Genomic DNA, 17,872 nt, shown 5'->3' with positions numbered 1-17,872 from the left:
AAACAATAAAAATAAAGAAGCCTAAAATCTATGTCTAAGAGAGAATTTTGGGTAACTGACTACTAAGAAATATATCAGCAATATGTCATTATTTTAAGGGAAATTGTATTCTCAAGAAAAAAGGCATCCAAAATAAATTTCTAATTGTTTCAGCTCTAAGAAAACTTGGGACATCCAAGGTTGAACCAGCAGGAATCAGAGAATAAAAGTAAATTAGATTTTCAACACTCACTACAGAAGTGAGCATGGAGACTAATAAACAAGGAATAACTCCCAGAGGGCAAAGTTGGAGGCAATTGAGAACACTGAGATTTTTCCTTGAGAGGACATTCAGTTTCTCAACAAAGAATTTCCCCATTGCCAGGGTAGGATTCTTCACAATGCTTCCCTCCAAGAAACTATACTTTTCTCCACCCTGGCAATTTCAGTGCTTTTTTTTCCTCACTTTTCCAAATTTAACTAGTTTTATATGCATACTAGAGGCCTGGTGCACAAAATTCATGCACGGCGGGGCGGGGGTGGGGGGGTCCCTCAGCCTGGCCTGTACCCTCCTGCAATCTGGGACCGCTGGCTCCTCACCGCTCGCCTGCCTGCCTAATCACCCCTAACCACCTCCTGCCTGCCTAATTGTCCCTAACTGCTTGCCTGCCTGCCTGATTGCCCCTAACTGCCTCTGCCTGCCTGTCTGATCAACCCTAACCACTTGCCTACCTGCTTGCCTGATTGCCTCCAACTGCTCGCCTGCCTGCCTGATTGCCCCTAATCGCCTATGCCTCGGCCCTTACACCGGGAACCCAGGCTTCCCTCCTCCAGCCAGCTGCAGGCACCCGGGACTGCGGGCAGCACCGCCTGGGCCCCAGCTTTGTCAGGAATGACGTCCGGTCTATCCAGTATAATTAGCATATTACCCTTTTATTAGTATAGATCTTTTCTCCAATCCAGCATTGCAATATTGGGTTTGAAAGTACAGATGACTTGTCTGTTGAGTTTACAAGTTTTAAGAACAGAAGTAACCACACCCTAACCTAAGAAGATCATAAAAATTGTTTTTCTTACTGGCTGCCTGGGACAGTGATCTCCAGAGGAATCTTGGAGTCAAGACAAAATAACTAATTTGGCTTTTGTAATTTTTTTTAATTTCCCTTGAAATAGTAATTTACTTTATCAAATTTATAAACTCTTATTAATATACTAGAGGCCTGGTGCACAAAATTTGTGCACGGGGGGGTGGGTGTCGCTCAGCCCAGCCTGCACCCTCTCCAATCTGGGGCCCCTCGAGGGATGTCTGGTGGGATCAGGCCTTAAACGGGCAGTTGGACATCCCTCTCACAATCCAGGACTGCTGGCTCCCAACTGCTCATCTGCCTGCCTGCCTGATTTCCCTTAACCACTCCCCTGCCACCTGATTGATGCCTAACTGCTCCTCAGCCAGCCCGATTGCCCCTAATTGCCCTCCCCTGCCAGCCTGGTCACCCCCAACTGCCCTCCCCTGCTGTCCTGGTTGCCCCCAATTGCCCTCCCCTGCAGGCCTGGTCCTCCCCAACTGCCCTCCCCTTCTGGCCTGATGGCCCACAACTGCCCTCCCCTGCTGGCCATCTTGTGTCCACATGGGGGCGACAATCTTTGACCACATGGGGGCAGCCATCTTGTGTGTTGGAGTGATGGTTAATTTGCATATTAGGCTTTTATTATATAGGATAGGAAATTTTATTTCATAATAGAGGCCCAGTGCATAGATTCGTGCACCAGTGGGGTCCCTTGGCCTAGCCTGCAGGGATCAGTGGACCTCTGCACCACTGCAACGCAGCCTTACCCGCCAGCTCATTGGGCTCTAGCCCAGTGTCCGCATCGATCCCGCACAGCACGAAGTAGTATGCAAAGCGGCAGGAGGCTGGGGAGGAGCCCGAGATCGGGCTGGGCGCCATGCTGTTCCTGGTCATCCTGGACCTGCTGCACCTGCTGCCACTGCTGCTCAGACGTGCAGGGGCAGTGTCTGTGGGAGAGGTTCATGCAGCCACAGCTGCACTTGCCAGCCATGAGCCTGGCGTCTGGCGCCCGTTTGTTAGCTGAGCAGCGCTCCTGCTGTGGGAGCGCACCGACCACCAGGGGGCAGCTCCTGTGTTGAGCGTCTGCCCCCTGGTTGTCAGTGCGTGTCATAGCTGCTGGCCGGTCATCCAGTCATCTGGTCGTCTGGTTGCTTAGGCATATATATATATATATATATATATATATATATATATATATATATACTAGAGGCTCTATGCATGAAGATTTGTGCAAGAATGGGCCTTCCTTCCCCTGGCTGCCGGCACTGCCCTCACTCTGGCCGGAGCCACCTTTCCACCTTCTAATGCCGCCCAGAGGGCCGGAGCAGCCGGGGGCGGTGTGGAATGCCTGTGTCATCGCCATGGCAACAATGCAAGCGTCCCTCCCCACCCGCGGCCACTCGGCGCCTGCGTATGCAAATTAACCTTCCATCTTTATTGGGTTAATTTCCATACTCACTCCTGATTGGCTGGTGGGCATCACAAAGGTATGGTCAATTTGCATCTTACTCTTTTATTAGTGTGTGTGTGTATATATATATGTATATATATATATATATATATATATATATATATATATATATATACACACACACACATGAGTCAAATTCTTCATCATGGGCAATATTTACATGTAAAAACTTTTCTGTTATTTGTTATGTTTACATTTTAATTCTCCTATTTGAAAATTAAATACTATAATTGATATTTTTAAAAGGATAGATTTTGGCATGTTATTATCTTGACTACATCTGTTTCTTTTTGGAAAATCCATGCTAAACTGTTGTACTGTTTTGTTCAGTGATGTTTATGAGGCTGAAAGATTTCCTATGACTAGCAGCATGAGCCTTAGTTATCATCATAAATGTTTTTCTTTCCATGACCTTAGGGTGTGAGACATCAGCAGTTAAAATAAAATCATATGAAAAAGTTTTGAAAGGCATATCTAAGTTGACTTATTTCACCTCTTTTCCATTTATCTAAGCATCCTTCTGTCCATGAAGATTTTCAATAGAAGGTAAAATTTTAAGTCAAAGAAATTCTACATTTAAAAGTTTATTTTACATTCTTATTCTACTTCCCTGTCACAAGTAGAGATGCAAGCTGCCCTTCATAACACAATCATGCATATAGGTAAAGAAAATATTTATGTGGTTTTCTTTAAGAAATTTCATTATGTGAAAGAAATACATAAAGTGAACAAACAGTATAGAAAAGTGAACACATTAACCCTTCTGTAGCATACATAGCTACTTTTTTAGTGGTCTATTCTTCTTTATTCCTTTCCTTTCCAGTCATTTTCTGCTATAATTGTGTAGAGTCAGATTGACAAATATTGGCTGAGAATATTGCCAGGTAGACAAATATCCTAATATCTGCCTATTAGGAGGCACAGAATCAAAGAGAGGAAATGGCTTTTTAATGGCATAATGCAATATAAACCCAACACATGGGAAGTTAAAAGTGATGGCCACTCATTTCCTTGGATAATATCATTGTTCAGGAATTTCTCCTCAAAAGAACTAAAGTCACCATCATAAGAAATGTTTTAAATGCAATCAAGTAAACCAGATATATACATTTTAGTCATTCATAAAATTCATATTATACTGCTATCACATAAAACATTAATATATTTAACATAATAAATTCTATTAAGTTTCAGCAAAGGCCTCTTTTGTGTGCATTAGGAATATTATCTTTGATTACATCCAAAGCAATGTATGACAAAATAAATTTCATTTATGTGGCAAATAAACTGACTTTTATTTTATAATCTATCATTTTTTTTTTTTTAGTTTTTCCTGGACACCTTAATTCTAACAAGACATTTACAAAATGCTTTAATACCTTATGGATTAATTTATTAAGGGTCAGACTAACCCTACCCATTTATGTCACAAGATTATTAATGGATCTATTTTTTAAAAAAAGAAAACTATATAGTAAATTGTACCAAGACTGTGCTTCAAATCTTGATTTTTAAAATAAACTTATCATATTATTTTTTAGCACTTTCTTCAAAACAATACTTTAGGCTAGAAAATTGGATTTATGAGGATAAGTTCTTCCTTAAAAATTATATAACTTTAAAAGGAAAAAAAAATAAGAATGAGTTGAATTGGTGTTATACATCCCTCTCCCCTAAGTTCATCAAGAAATACCTAAAGGTCCCTAGATGATTTTTATAGTAATAAGTTTATAAAAATTATATAACTTTAAAAGGAAAAAAAAAAAAAGAATGAGTTGAATTGGTGTTATACATCCCTCTCCCTTAAGTTCATCAAGAAATACCTAAAGGTCCCTAGATGATTTTTATATTAATGAATCACCATTAAGAAATGAATGAGTGGCTGTGCTTTTAAGTGATATTCCATTTAAATGGGAAACCACATTTCTGACTTAATTCAATCAGTACTTCCTTCTGATTGCAACTATTCTGAGAGGAAACTATGTTAAAGTAGAAACTAAAATTTTGAAATTAATGTTTCCTGTCAGTATAAAAGTATTGGAAAGGAAGAAAAGTATGATGAAGTAAAGAGGCATAGAAAATATATAAAGAAAAAGGAAGAGTAAAAGAAAAGTGAGAGGAAGGGTTAAGGTTCATACATATTGTTCATATTCTCTGCCCTAAATATTGTACTTAGTGTTTTTCCATAAGCAATCTCAATTAATCTTAACCACCTGAGAAAGGCATCCTATATAATAAAACCCTAATATGCAAATTGACCAAACGGTGGAACGACCAGTCACTATGACATGCACTGACCACCAGGGGGCAGACGCTCAATGCCCCAGGCCAGCCAAGGCAGGTGCCAGTGGGGGCCCCCCATCGCCCTGCCAGTCGCCCTCCAGAGAGAGGAGGCAACCGGCGGTGGCGGTGGCAGGGGTGGAGCTGGTAGAAGGCAGCGCCAGGCCAGTCAAGGCAGGTGCCAGTGGGGGCCCCCTGATCATCCTGCCTGTCACCTCACAGATCAGCCCTGATCGCCTGGCCAGTCCTAGGGACCCTACCCATGCACGAATTTTGTGCACTGGGCCTCTAGTGTCTTAATAATGCTGTTTTTTAAATGGCACTACTAAAACTAACTATAATAGAATAGAAGCCCTCTTACACAAGATCATAAAAGTATTACTGCTGATAGAAGTCAGGTAAAACAGACAATCATGAAACTAGGATAAATAGGATATACATACATTCAATAGTTCATTTTAACTAAAAACTTATTAGGGTACATTCATTATTGGGGGGAAAGGCATTTGTAGAGGATGGGTCCCTGGTTTAATTTCTTCAAGTTATGTCTCACAAAAAAAATTAGAACACAATGTTATGATTTTTAGTTTAATATGCTAAAGTAAGAAATCATGAAACATTCCGAATTTTGGCTTTTCATTATTTGTCTCAAATCTTTTCACTCTTCTTGCTCATATCTAATTCAAAATCAATTTTAGAGACATCTTTTAGGTACCTTCCAAAGCATTGCTCAGAAATACACTTCCTTATTTAAACCAAGGCCATGCTTTATAAGTTGCTCCCGGCCAATGACTAAACAGGATACCAGAAAACTAAGGCAGGTTCATTGCCAGGAGATACAGGACTCATAAAATGGAAAACTTTGACTCTACAACTACTATTTTACTTTTGTCCAAACATTCTTAAAGCTGCGTTGCAATCTAGGACTTTCCACCTTGTGCCTTCCCACTCTCCTTCACAGGGCCAAACATCTTGCAGACTCATGGTTTTTCCAGACTCCACACCCCGCCCCCATTTTTCTGTAGTATATCCCCCAACAAACATTTTGCATGCATAATTCCTTTTTTACTTCTGATTTTTGAAAAATCCAGACAAATGTACAGAATAACCCTACAACTAAGAATGAGGAGAAGGCTACTGTTAGGATACCCCAAGGTACCTGCCTGTGTAGAAAAAAAAAAAAAGTAAAAAGTGTTTTACTGTTCAGCATGGTCTTCCTTAGGAAGAACACCTCTAACCTCTAGTCCACTCATACAAGTTAATGCATATAAGGAACAACATGCAATTCATGCTTGCTTTCACTTTGATTCTCATGAATTCTGGATTATATTGACCCCAATTAGTCTAGTATATTTTATTATATCTTTTTTTCCTGTATACCACTCTAACAAGCTGAGTTAAATGTGCTGGGCCTTTGTTATGAGATGAATATCAGAGTTAGATAAAATGATAAATGAGATGAACTTTGGAAGTGTTTAAAAGCAACCATATAAATATTAGTTCACCTGAATTCCTTTACTACAATGTAGGTGCATTCACTGTCTCAGTTCTTCATGAAAATAAATATACTTTCTAGAAATAGAAAATATCACTGGAGGAATATGGATGCTTTCTTAAGTGGCAAAATAAGTGAAGAAAAGAATGTAAAGTACTCTCCAAAGTACAAAACACATCTAGTCTTAAAAATGCATATTGTGAGAAGGGGTCAGGGCTGTATGGTGATGAATTTTAAAGTCACAAATTTTGGTTAAAGGGCCTGATTTATCTATTCAGGTATGTGATTTCTCTGTACCTCTCTTTCCTCACAAATTTTTTTGAAATAATAAAATTTACTTTATAGACTTGTTGCAATGCTTGAATAATGTAAACTATCAGGATTGCTAAAAATGGTGCTTACATTGTCCTTGGAACTTAATATTATTTCCAGTCTCTTGCTTAGGTTAGGAAATAAGGAAAATAGACTGGATCTCAACTATACATGGAATAATAAAAATGATGATAGCTGGCATGTGATATGCACCTCTGCATGCTATGTAGGAGATGCTTTATAAATGCTATACATTTCATTGAAAACAGAAGTCTTCTATGTGATTAGCATTATTAGCTCACTTTTGCAGAAAAAATTCTCAGTGTCATAAAAGTGAAGTCCAGGGTCAATCAGCATAGAAATGGGGAATGATTTTGAAGCCCATATTCATAACCTTAACAGTACATCTTCTACAGAAATCTGAGGCAAGCTTAGGGAAAGCTATAGGTAATATCCTAATTGCACTAGTATTAGAAATTCTGGAGAAAGAGAGTAAAAATGTCACATGCTGTCCAAACAGGACCTTTCATAAACTGCCCTCCAGTGATCATAAACCAAGGAGCTAGTGCTCCCCAGGGAAGCAGAATCCCCTAAAGGCTTTCCTTTCTGTTCATCAACACACAGTTATCATCTGCTCAGTGCTCTGATTTCTTCACAGCTTGGTGGCTTGGGATAGTTGGACATCCTATCTATCAGCCTCAAGGCCTCAAAGGCAGAGTTTCAAATACCATGAAATAAAGCTGCTAGTGTCCCCAGGCCTGGGCCAGAAAGTTGGCACAATACCACTTCTACTATAAGTGTTGGTTAAACAGTGACAGAGCCAGCCACAATTCAAGAAGAGGAAACATAGACCCAACCTTTCTGTGAATGGAATTCCAGGAGGGATGCCTAAAAATGTGTAGGCATTTTTATTTGGTTAATAATTTTATTATTTCATAGCCCTTTTGTTTCCCTTGCATATATGTGAGTATATATTTGGTTAAGTTATATGTGTTTTTTTTGGCGAGTAAAGTTCAAAATGTTTTAAAGCCACTGAAATTCCATTTTTATATCAATTGCATCCAGTACTCCTCCTCAATTTCACTTTATTTCCAAAATATACAACTTAAATGATTGTATCTGATTTTTATTCCTCTTCCAAAACAAGCAAATAAAAGTATTATATAGACCAAAATGTGTATACAGCATATATATATATATATATATATATATATATATATATATATATATATATAGATATATAATGTTTTCTAAATTAGAAATAATATAATTGTCATTCCAAGTGCATTTATTTTGTAATATTTTCAAATTATCTTCAAAAGTTATCTTATATTCATAAATTAGAGAGGACTAAATATTGAAGGTTATATTGTTCCCTTACAAATCTGGGAAGTAAGGATAGATGGCTAGAATATGAAAACACAAAATGCTATTTATGAAATAATAAATCAATGTCACTTGTGATGCAATTACTCTAAGAAATAATTTACTTGAAGAACTTTTTAATGTAGATATTAATTATACCCATTTTGCAGAGAAACATAAGGCTTGAGAAATGAAATATCCAACCCAAATCACTCAACTGATTGGCAGAATTGAAATTCAACAGAACTATTTATTATGCCAATGACATGGTCATAAATAGTATGCTAAGCTATTTCCTAAAGGAGTTCTGAATTTCAGATTAACAAATTATTTTCCCATCTGAACTTTCTATACGATTGAATAGAACAAGCATATAAAAGACTATAGATGCTACTAAAAACTTACTTCTATATTTTTATATTCTTAACATATCAGTAAAGCATTAGTAGGTTGTTTGCAGTGCTCCTACAGTACTAAAAGAGAAACTCCTAAAGCTAAGGGAACATTCATAATAATTTAATTATCTTTCTTCAGATTTAAAAAAAGTCTTACCAATTTTGTTTTAAATATTAACAAAAAGAGAAATTTCATAAATTTTGGTAATTCAACTTAACATTATATGATTTTATTAGAAATGTATTTTTGATACTGCAATAGGAATTTTTAGGGATGAAATAGGCAGGTTTAGGGAATTCTTTTAATTAAGGGGTACATGGAAAAAACACAGGGCTACAGAGTTGCAAAAGGGTACCTTTCCATAAAACAAGGAAGTTGGGAGTTAGGAGAGGCAGCAGTTATGTTTCCATAAGACAAGGGAACTGGGAGTAGTAAAATGTCTATATTTACAAAATAAAGGAGGAAGAAAGCCCAGAGGGAATAGGAGAACAATAAGAGAGGAGGGCCTCACAAGTCCCTTGTGAGGGTTGACCTTTGAGCTCAGGAGTTGCTACAGTGACCAAATCAAAGGGGTTTAGTGGCCAATCAGAGGGGATATCTAGGCACAAAAACTGCAGCATTTATAAACAAGAGTGGGGGTGTGTGGGGGGCAGGGTATGAGAAGGGAAATAACTCAGTGGGACTCTTTCCTCCTCCCCATGCTGTGGGACTCTTTCCTCCTCCTTACATGGGAGTCTGTACTTGTTCTTCAATAAATTTCCACCTTTGCTATACCATCTTCTGTCCTTGGTTTCATTCTTTGACTCAAAGGAACAAAGAATCTGGGGAAGCCATCCTGCCCAGAGGAACACTGTGTGTTCCAGTCCAAAAATCCTGTATCATCACCTAACTTAATTTATTTTATTTTCATAGTTTTGAAGCAAGAATTTTAGGTGGATATAGGCAGGCTAAGGGATTTTTTTAGAATTGGGGTCCATGGAAAAAACACAGGGCCACAGACTGGGAAAAGGTACATTTCCTTAACACAAGGAAGCCAGGTGCAGTTACATTTCCATAAGACAAGGAAGGAGCAACAGATATATTTCCATAAGACAAGGGAACTGGAAGTAGCCAAGAAAGGTCTATATTTACAAAATAAAGAGAAGGAAGCCCAAAGGGAATAGGAAAATAATAAGGAAGGAGCGGGAAGAACCTCACACATCCCATGTGAAGTTCAACCTTTGAGCCCAGGAGTTACTATGGTAACCAGTCTAAGGGAATAATGACCAATCAGAGGGGATATCAAGGCACCAAGATCTGTAGCCTATATAAGCCATAGGGAAAGGGAATCCAGTGGGACCCTTCTCCCCCTCCCTACATGGGAGTCAGTTCTGTGGGACTCTTTCCCTCTCCCCATGTGGGAGTCTGTACTTGTTCTTCAATAAATTTCCACCTTTGCTATACCACTTTCTGTCCGTGGATTCATTCTTCGATTCCAGCAGACAAAGAATCCATGTTCCAGTCCAAAAATTCGGTATCAGTTTGTACTATAAGTCTAAATTTAACAGGAGATAAACATTAGTCAATCAATCTCTAAGTAGTACTCTTTCATATCTAATATTAATAAATTACTATTAATGAGAAATAACAGACAAAAGATAGCTAGAGGCTCCTTAAAGGATTTTTAGTAGTTAGAGTAAAAGGAAAAAATTATATAAAAAACAGTTGCATAAACAAATAATTTTGTAAAATAGCTAATATCTATATTCTTCACAGCATGTTATACGAATTGTTAAAAACAGAGAACAAGAAACTGTGATTATGACCTCATACAGCATATAGGTGGGAAGTATATCAAGTTAATGAGAGGTATCTTAAATAGTTTAGTAATTGAGAAGGAATTGGATTATATCTATTATCTGTACCCACCTACTAAAATGGGTTCACCCTTGCATTAATTTTCCACTGCAGAGTAGAAATTACTACAAATTTAGTGCCTTAAAACATTCACATTTGTTATCTCACAGTTTTCAAGTGTCAGGAGTCCTATTAGCTGGATCCTCTGCTAGGGTCTGACCAGAATGAAATCAAGGTGTCAGCCAGAGATAGGACTCCCATCTCAGGCTCAGGGTCTTCTAGGTTTACTGGCTATTAGCACAATTCATTCCCTAGCAGTTGCTTTCTTGCTAGCTGTTAGCCAATGATTACTCTCAGTTCATACAGGCCACCTGCATTTCCTTGCCACTAGCTGCTTCAGGAAGTTTGCAGCTTGACTATTATTTTCATCCAGGTCAATTGTAGTGCGTCTGTATTCTTATCCCTCTCCAGTCTGCTTAGATGAGTCACATAGTATTTGTAATATAATCATGGGGAATGACTATCATCATATTCACAAGTTCTACCAATACTCAAGGGCACCAGATTATACAAAGGGAGTGTAGAAGGGATCAGAAATATCGGGGCCACCTTACAATTCTGTCTATCACAATCCTGTATTGATACATAATATAAGTTAAAAAGAAACATTTATTAATTATTGTACTACGATTTAACATTTATTAGTCTGTTTATAACATGAATGTGCTAGATGATCAGCACTCTGGATATAAAGTCAAGTAAAATATGATTCTCCTGCACTCAAGTGAAGAAGATGACTAAGTCAACTATGAGCTTGATAAATGAAATGGCCAAAACATATCAAGGTGCTCTGAGATCATAAAGGAGACTTATATAATTTGAACAGCAGGGTGAGAAAGTCATTATAAATTGATATTTGGATTAAATTTTAAAGAATATGTAGGAACTTGCTGAATGAATAAGTGAATTAGAATTCCAGGAAGAGGAAAAATTATGTAAGGAGAAAGATAAGAAATACTATATGAAATGTTTAAGAAGTAATAATAGTTTGATATTGTTGTAGTGTAACCCCCATCTTACAAAGGACGCCTCAAAAAAAGGTCGAATTATGGAGTCATTTATTAAAAGCCGGAGGGATACGAGGGAGCAAAAGTGCTCCAGACCTCGTAGCACCGAACAGCTTGCCACATCTGGCTTATATTGACAGAATATCACAAAGGTATTGATTATATCGTTGGGTCTGGAATGAGGAACCTGTTTCGCGAAAAAGCATTTTTACAGAAGAGCAACTTAGTTATCTAAAGTATCTACGAATTACTGAATCAACAGAAACGCATTATCTGGGACCACCTGGACAATTTAGAATAATTGTGCTGTCTAGATTCTGAGATCACTGAGTCAACCGAAACTCAGTTATCTGTAGCTGCTGAGACAGCTTAGGAACACTATCTGTCCTGGGTCCCAGAAGAATGTGCTTCGATGACCAGTGAGATCACAATCAATGGGATATTCAAATTGCCATCAAGGGAGTATTCAATCATACATAAGTTCAGAAAATCAAAATAACTTTTAAATGAGTACAGGACCCAAAACAGCAAGGTTAAAATATTAAACAGCAATTTTTACCCAAGTATGGTTGCTACCATACTTCAATATATCTTCAGGTCAGAGTACCCATCATATAAATGTAGACTTAGCTATATCTCAATGCTAATAGGTTCTATATTGATTTAGTTAAAACTAGGTTTAACTATATTGAGTTAATTAGAGCTAGATCATTGATGTCAGAGTTATATTGCAACTAATGTTGGTGGCTAAAATCAATGTCTTATGCAGTAAACAACTTTAATGTTTCCTAGAACATTTTTTTTTTAGTTTTTAAGTTTACTTATAAGGCACAAGACATATTTTACTCCAAACATTGACTATAATATTTTTTATAGTAACCTATTGTAGAAAAATTTCAAGTATTAATATAACATGTAAAAGAACTAATATAAATAAAGGATTGTATAAATCGGATGCTATGTACATTAATATTAATCACAACTGTGATTACTATTCACAGTAAAGTGCAATATTAAAAAAAGTGAATGAATTAATTAAAGTAAATTTGAGCACCTTTTACTGTGTTGAGATCAGGAAACTGCCATTATCTACAAAAGAGTAAATGACTTCTAATGTCTTACATTGTCACAATTGAAGTCCCTTTGTTACTTTTCTCTTTCAAACAAATCTTCATCAATTTTACCTTTAGTTTTTTTTCCCTCCTCTAAAAGTATATAATTTATATTTAGATAATGTGATAGTCAAGAGCAGAAAAGTCTGGGGCAAATCTCTGATTTCAGAAAGAAACATTTTAAGGAGCATGCCTTCTTAATTCCATACTTAAGATGAGGCAGTATATCACTGTGGTTAAAAGCAACAGTGCTGGAGGCAGGCTGCTTAAGTTTGAATTCCTTCTTTGTTTCTTATTAGTTAAATGACCTTGGGATAATTACTTAATTTCTCTGTTAAGCTGAGATAATAACTCACGAGCTGTTTGTAAGTATTAAATTAGTTAATGTATGTAATGCATTTGGAACTGTGCCTGGCTCAGTAAGTTTTAGCTATGTGTTATCTTGTATTGAGATATCTGTATGGGAAACAAAGAAACTGGGAGCTGTTTTCATATTGGGTGGAAACTCCCCTGTCAACCTCTGTTAAAATTTTATTCAGAATCAGACTTAGTTCTGAACATAGCAGAAGCTCACAGGCATTTGATGGTCAATAGCAAAATAGCTTATGGCATTCCAGGTATGGTATAGTAGGGCTCTAAGCTGGCAATGGCCACTGTAGGAACAGGTCCTAGAACCGGTAACTTAATGATATTGACAAAGGGTGCAGATTTTTAAAATTACAATTATTAAAGTATCTTCAGTATAGTCATTTACCTCTAAAAAGTGCCTTTGTAGGTGTTGGGGGAGGGGAGGTGATGGGTAATAGACTCTATGTGGTATAACCAGCAAGCCAAGGAGTTAGATTTAGCAGTGAAGAAACGAAAAATCATAAGGGATAAAATAAACATTGATGGCAATCATGACATTTCATTCACATCACTGTGGAGAAAAAGAGGGTTCCATGGAAAGTAACCTAACAGGGTAACTGGATCATAAACTTCTAACTGGTCAGGTCCTAGTGGGGAGTCATGCCACAGGCATACAACTTCTTTAGTAAAAGGCTTACCATTGCCTTAAGCAAGCTCTGTCCATTGTTTCTCTACATCTAAGTTAACACACATTTGAAATGCCCCCTTTTAAGACACCTCTTTCTAAAGCATGCAAGTGGTAATCCAGTCCCCATCTTGCTTTCTCTCATCTTCACATAAGCACCATTATGATCCCCTCCTTAATCTCAAATGCATAAAAGAAACTGCAAACTGTTATTCTGGAAAGTATTTAACTAAGTCTGTTGAGAGCTTGTTTCTATGTGTATTCTCTGGCGCACATACATTTTTATTAAAATTCTATACTGGATTGAACATTATTACATTAACATCAGGTTAAATTCATAATTCATAGTTTATAAACCCCTTTAGCCAGTAACAATGACAAACTTCTCTATCAGAGCTTTTATCCAACTTTTGGTCAGTGCTCTAAGCCTGCTTCATACACATAGGGTTGCCCTGTATGGCGTTTTTCAGCCTATCCCTCTAAGTGATATGCCTAACAGCTTAAAAAAAGGAGGAGTACAGAAGACATGTTCTTTATAGCAGTAAAATGTGGCCTTGATCCTCCCATGTTGGCCTGCCTCCCAGAAGCTAACCTTTGCTTTACAAGCTTATGATAGGGACTATACAACGCTTTCTGAGTGACAGATATTTCACAAGACTGTGACATCTTTTCTTGCCGCTGCATAAGTCTCCCAAAGCAATTAAAATTGGTGAAATAGAAGCTTTTTAAAAAAAGCAAATAAATAGTTTTAGAAAAACATTGAAGAGAATTAGAGTGAGCTGCATCCTCTTTTTTCATATTTATGTTCAGAATTTTAATGGGACTTGACTCTGAAATCATTCCACTAAAGCGGAAAATTAATATTTTAATATGTCTACCATTCCAGCAAGTAGAAATAAGTAAAGTGGAATAAGTAATAGAGAAAATCTTTTAGTATTAACTATATTGATGAATATTTATCACCTCTACCCATCAGATATCTGCTTTTCGGCATGCCCATTCACTTCTATATACAGTAAATCATTGCAGAATACACACAAGCAATTGTTTTACATTTTTTAGAAAACAGGGTGACAATTTCTTTTTAATAATTTTGATTAAACTTTGTCATAATTTTTTACTGAGTGAATCCAAAATAGTGAAGCATAACTAATATACAAACATTACCCAATAGGTTTTTCATGGAATTATAATATTCTTATCAGTTTTTCTTCATCTAGATGGGGTTGGCAGAGAAACAGGAGGAAATAAAATGGCTTTCTGTCTGTGATACTGTCTGGAAATTTGTTTTGCTTCAGGGACAAGAGTTCTAAAAATTTGACCCATATGGCTGTTTTGTTTATTATGTGTATTCATTTATTTGTGGAAGGATCAGACTGACCAAGGGATCCAATAAAACAAAAAATAATACAAAAGCAAAAACAAGCTAGTTATTACTATTAAGTGACTCTGTACAGTATACAAATGAAATTAGATTTTTTTATCCATGTGCACAATTAGCTATGCTATCAACAGAAGAGTTACTTATACATGGGATAAGCATATATCCATTATATCAATGACCATTCTTATTACACCTCAGTGCTTCTAAATATCATAAGTAAATTGGTAACAGGCACCTTTTAGTTACTGCTTCATCCTTGGCAACTACTTTACCCCAAAGAAAGTTGTCATAATTAAAATAAAGAAGTGACCAAGCCTTATCTCCAAGAGGACAATTAAATAATTAATTAAACCATAGTAGAGTAAGTAAAGTGGGTTTGAGTAATATGACTATTCTTCACCAGGTGACTCTGGTAAACATGTAATATATAAAATAATTTATATATTGTACCTAGAACCATTTCTACTATGAAGTTAACATTAAATAAATATTAGCCTGTTATGAAAGATACTAGAGGCCCGATGCATGAAATTCGTGAAAGGGCTTGGCCCTCGCAGCCCCGGCTGCCCCTCACAGCCCCTCACAGCCTCGACTGACCCTCGCAGCCCCTCACAGCCCTGGCCAGCCCTTGCAGCCCTGGCTTCGTCCAGAAGGTCATCTGGATGGTCGTTCTGCTGTTCGGTCTAATTAGCATATTAGCTCTTTATTATATAGGATAGGAAGTTATTATAACTATAATTATCTAGTTCCATTCCAGAGATAACTACCTTTCCAAAATATATTCAATATAGCTCATACTGCTCTTAAAAATAAAAATATATACACACATACATATACATTCATATATATGTATATACTAGAGGCCCAGTGCAAAAAATTTGTGCATGGGAGGGTGTCCCTCAGCCCACCCTGCACCCTCTCCAATCTGGGACATCCCTCTCACAATCCAGGACTGCTGGCTCCCAACTGCTCGCCTGCCTGCCTTCCTGATTGCCCCTAACCACTTCTGCCTGCCAGCCTGATCACCACATAACCACTCACCTGACAGCCTGATTGATGCCTAACTGCTCCCCTGCCAGCCTGTTTGCCCCTAACTGCCCTCCCCTGCAGGCCTGGTCACCCCTAACTGCCCTCCCCTGCAGGCCTGGTCCCCCCCAACTGCCCTTCCCTGCAGGCCCAGTCGCCCCCAACTTCCCTCCTCTGCTGGCCTGATGACCTCTAACTGCCCTCCCCTGTACGCTTGGTCCTTCCCAACTGCCCTCCCCTGCTGGCCATCTTGTGGTGGCCATCTTGTGTCCACATGGGGGCAGCCATCTTTGACCACATGGGGGCAGCAATCTTGTGTGTTGGAGTGATGGTCAATTTGCATATTACTCTTTTATTAGATAGGATAGAGGCCTGGTGCATGGGTGGGGGCCTGCTAGTTTGCCCTGAAGGGTGTCCCAGATCAGGGTGGGGCTTCCCTTGGGGGGTGGGAAGGCCTGAGCAAGGGGCCTGTGGTGGTTTGCAGGCTGGCCACGCCCCCCAGCGACCCAAGCAGAGGCCTTGGTATCTGGGATTTATTTATCTTGTATAATTGAAACTTTATAGCCTTGAGTGGAGGCCTAGGCCGGCCAGGGTGTGCGGAAAGCTTGGCTTCCTCCATTACCAGGGAAACCCAAGCCTCCTGCTCGCTCCATGGCCGCAGCCATCTTAGTTGGGTTAATTTGCATAGTAGCTCCTGATTGGCTGGTGGGCGTGGCTTGTGGGTGTAGTGGAGGTATGGTCAATTTGCATATTACTCTTTTATTAGATAGGATATGCCCACATATACACATATGTAGTTAAAGCAAAAATATCTGTATAACCAAACTTTAAAAATAAAAGCTGATTTGCTGGGAAAACTGGAAAGCCACATGCAAATGAATGAAACTGGATTACAGGTAATCTCCATGTACAAAAATTAATTCCAAATGGATCAAAGACCTACATATAAGACCTGAAACAGTAAGTTACATAGAAAAAATATATAGGTACAAAACCTATGAACCTTGGTCGTAGAGAACATTTTATGAACTTGACCCCAAAGGCAAGGGAAGTAAAGGCAAAAATAAATGAAGGGGACTATATCACACTCAAAAGAAACTGACAAAAAAACAAAGAGGCAGCCAACCAGATGGGAGATTATATTTGCAAACAGTGGCTCTGACAAAAGTTTAGTTTCCAAAATATACAAAGAACTCATAAAACTCAACACCAAACAAACACCAATCAAAAAGTGGGCAGAGGACCTAAAAATACACCTCTCTCAAGAAGACATACTTACAAACAGTCAATAGATATATGAAAAGATGTTCAACTTCACTGACAATTAGGGAAATGCAAATCAAAACTAATAAGATAGCACCTTACACCTGTTAGAGTGGCCAATATCTAGACCAGCAGTAACAAGTATTGCAGAGTTTGTAGAAAAAGGAAACCCTATTTACTGCTGGTGGAAATGTAGACGAGTACAACCACTGTGGAAAGCAATTTAGTGATTCCTCAAAAAATTAAGAATAGAACACCATACAACTGAGCAATTCCTCTCCTTGGGATATACCTGAAAAACTAAAAATCATGTATTTGCTAAGATATATGTGCCCCTATGCTCATTGCAGCATTATTTACAGTAGCTAAGACATGTACACAACCAAAGTTTCCTGCAATAGAGGACTAAATAAAGATGTGGTACATATACACAATGGAATACTACTCTACTACTCAGCCACAAGAAATGTGCCATTTGCAACAACATGAATGGACCTTGAGAACATTATGCTAAGTGAAATAAGTCAGTCAGATAAAGCTAAGAACTATATTATTTCACTCATATGTGGGATATAAAACTGAAACAGGTGAACACAAACAACAGTGTGGTGATTGCCAAAGGTAAGAAGTGGGGGGAGAAAAGGGTCCTAATATAAAGTTACAAGAAAAGATTTGACTTTGGGTGGGTGGTAGGCACATGGTGCAATATACAAATCTTGTAACATAGAAACACACACCTGAAACCTATATGTTCATGTTGACCAATGTCACCCCAATCAATTCAAT

This window comes from Plecotus auritus (assembly GCF_963455305.1).
Source record: "Plecotus auritus genome assembly, chromosome: 2".
Classification (NCBI taxonomy): Eukaryota; Metazoa; Chordata; class Mammalia; order Chiroptera; family Vespertilionidae; genus Plecotus; species Plecotus auritus.
Note: the sequence above shows the minus strand (reverse complement) of the source record.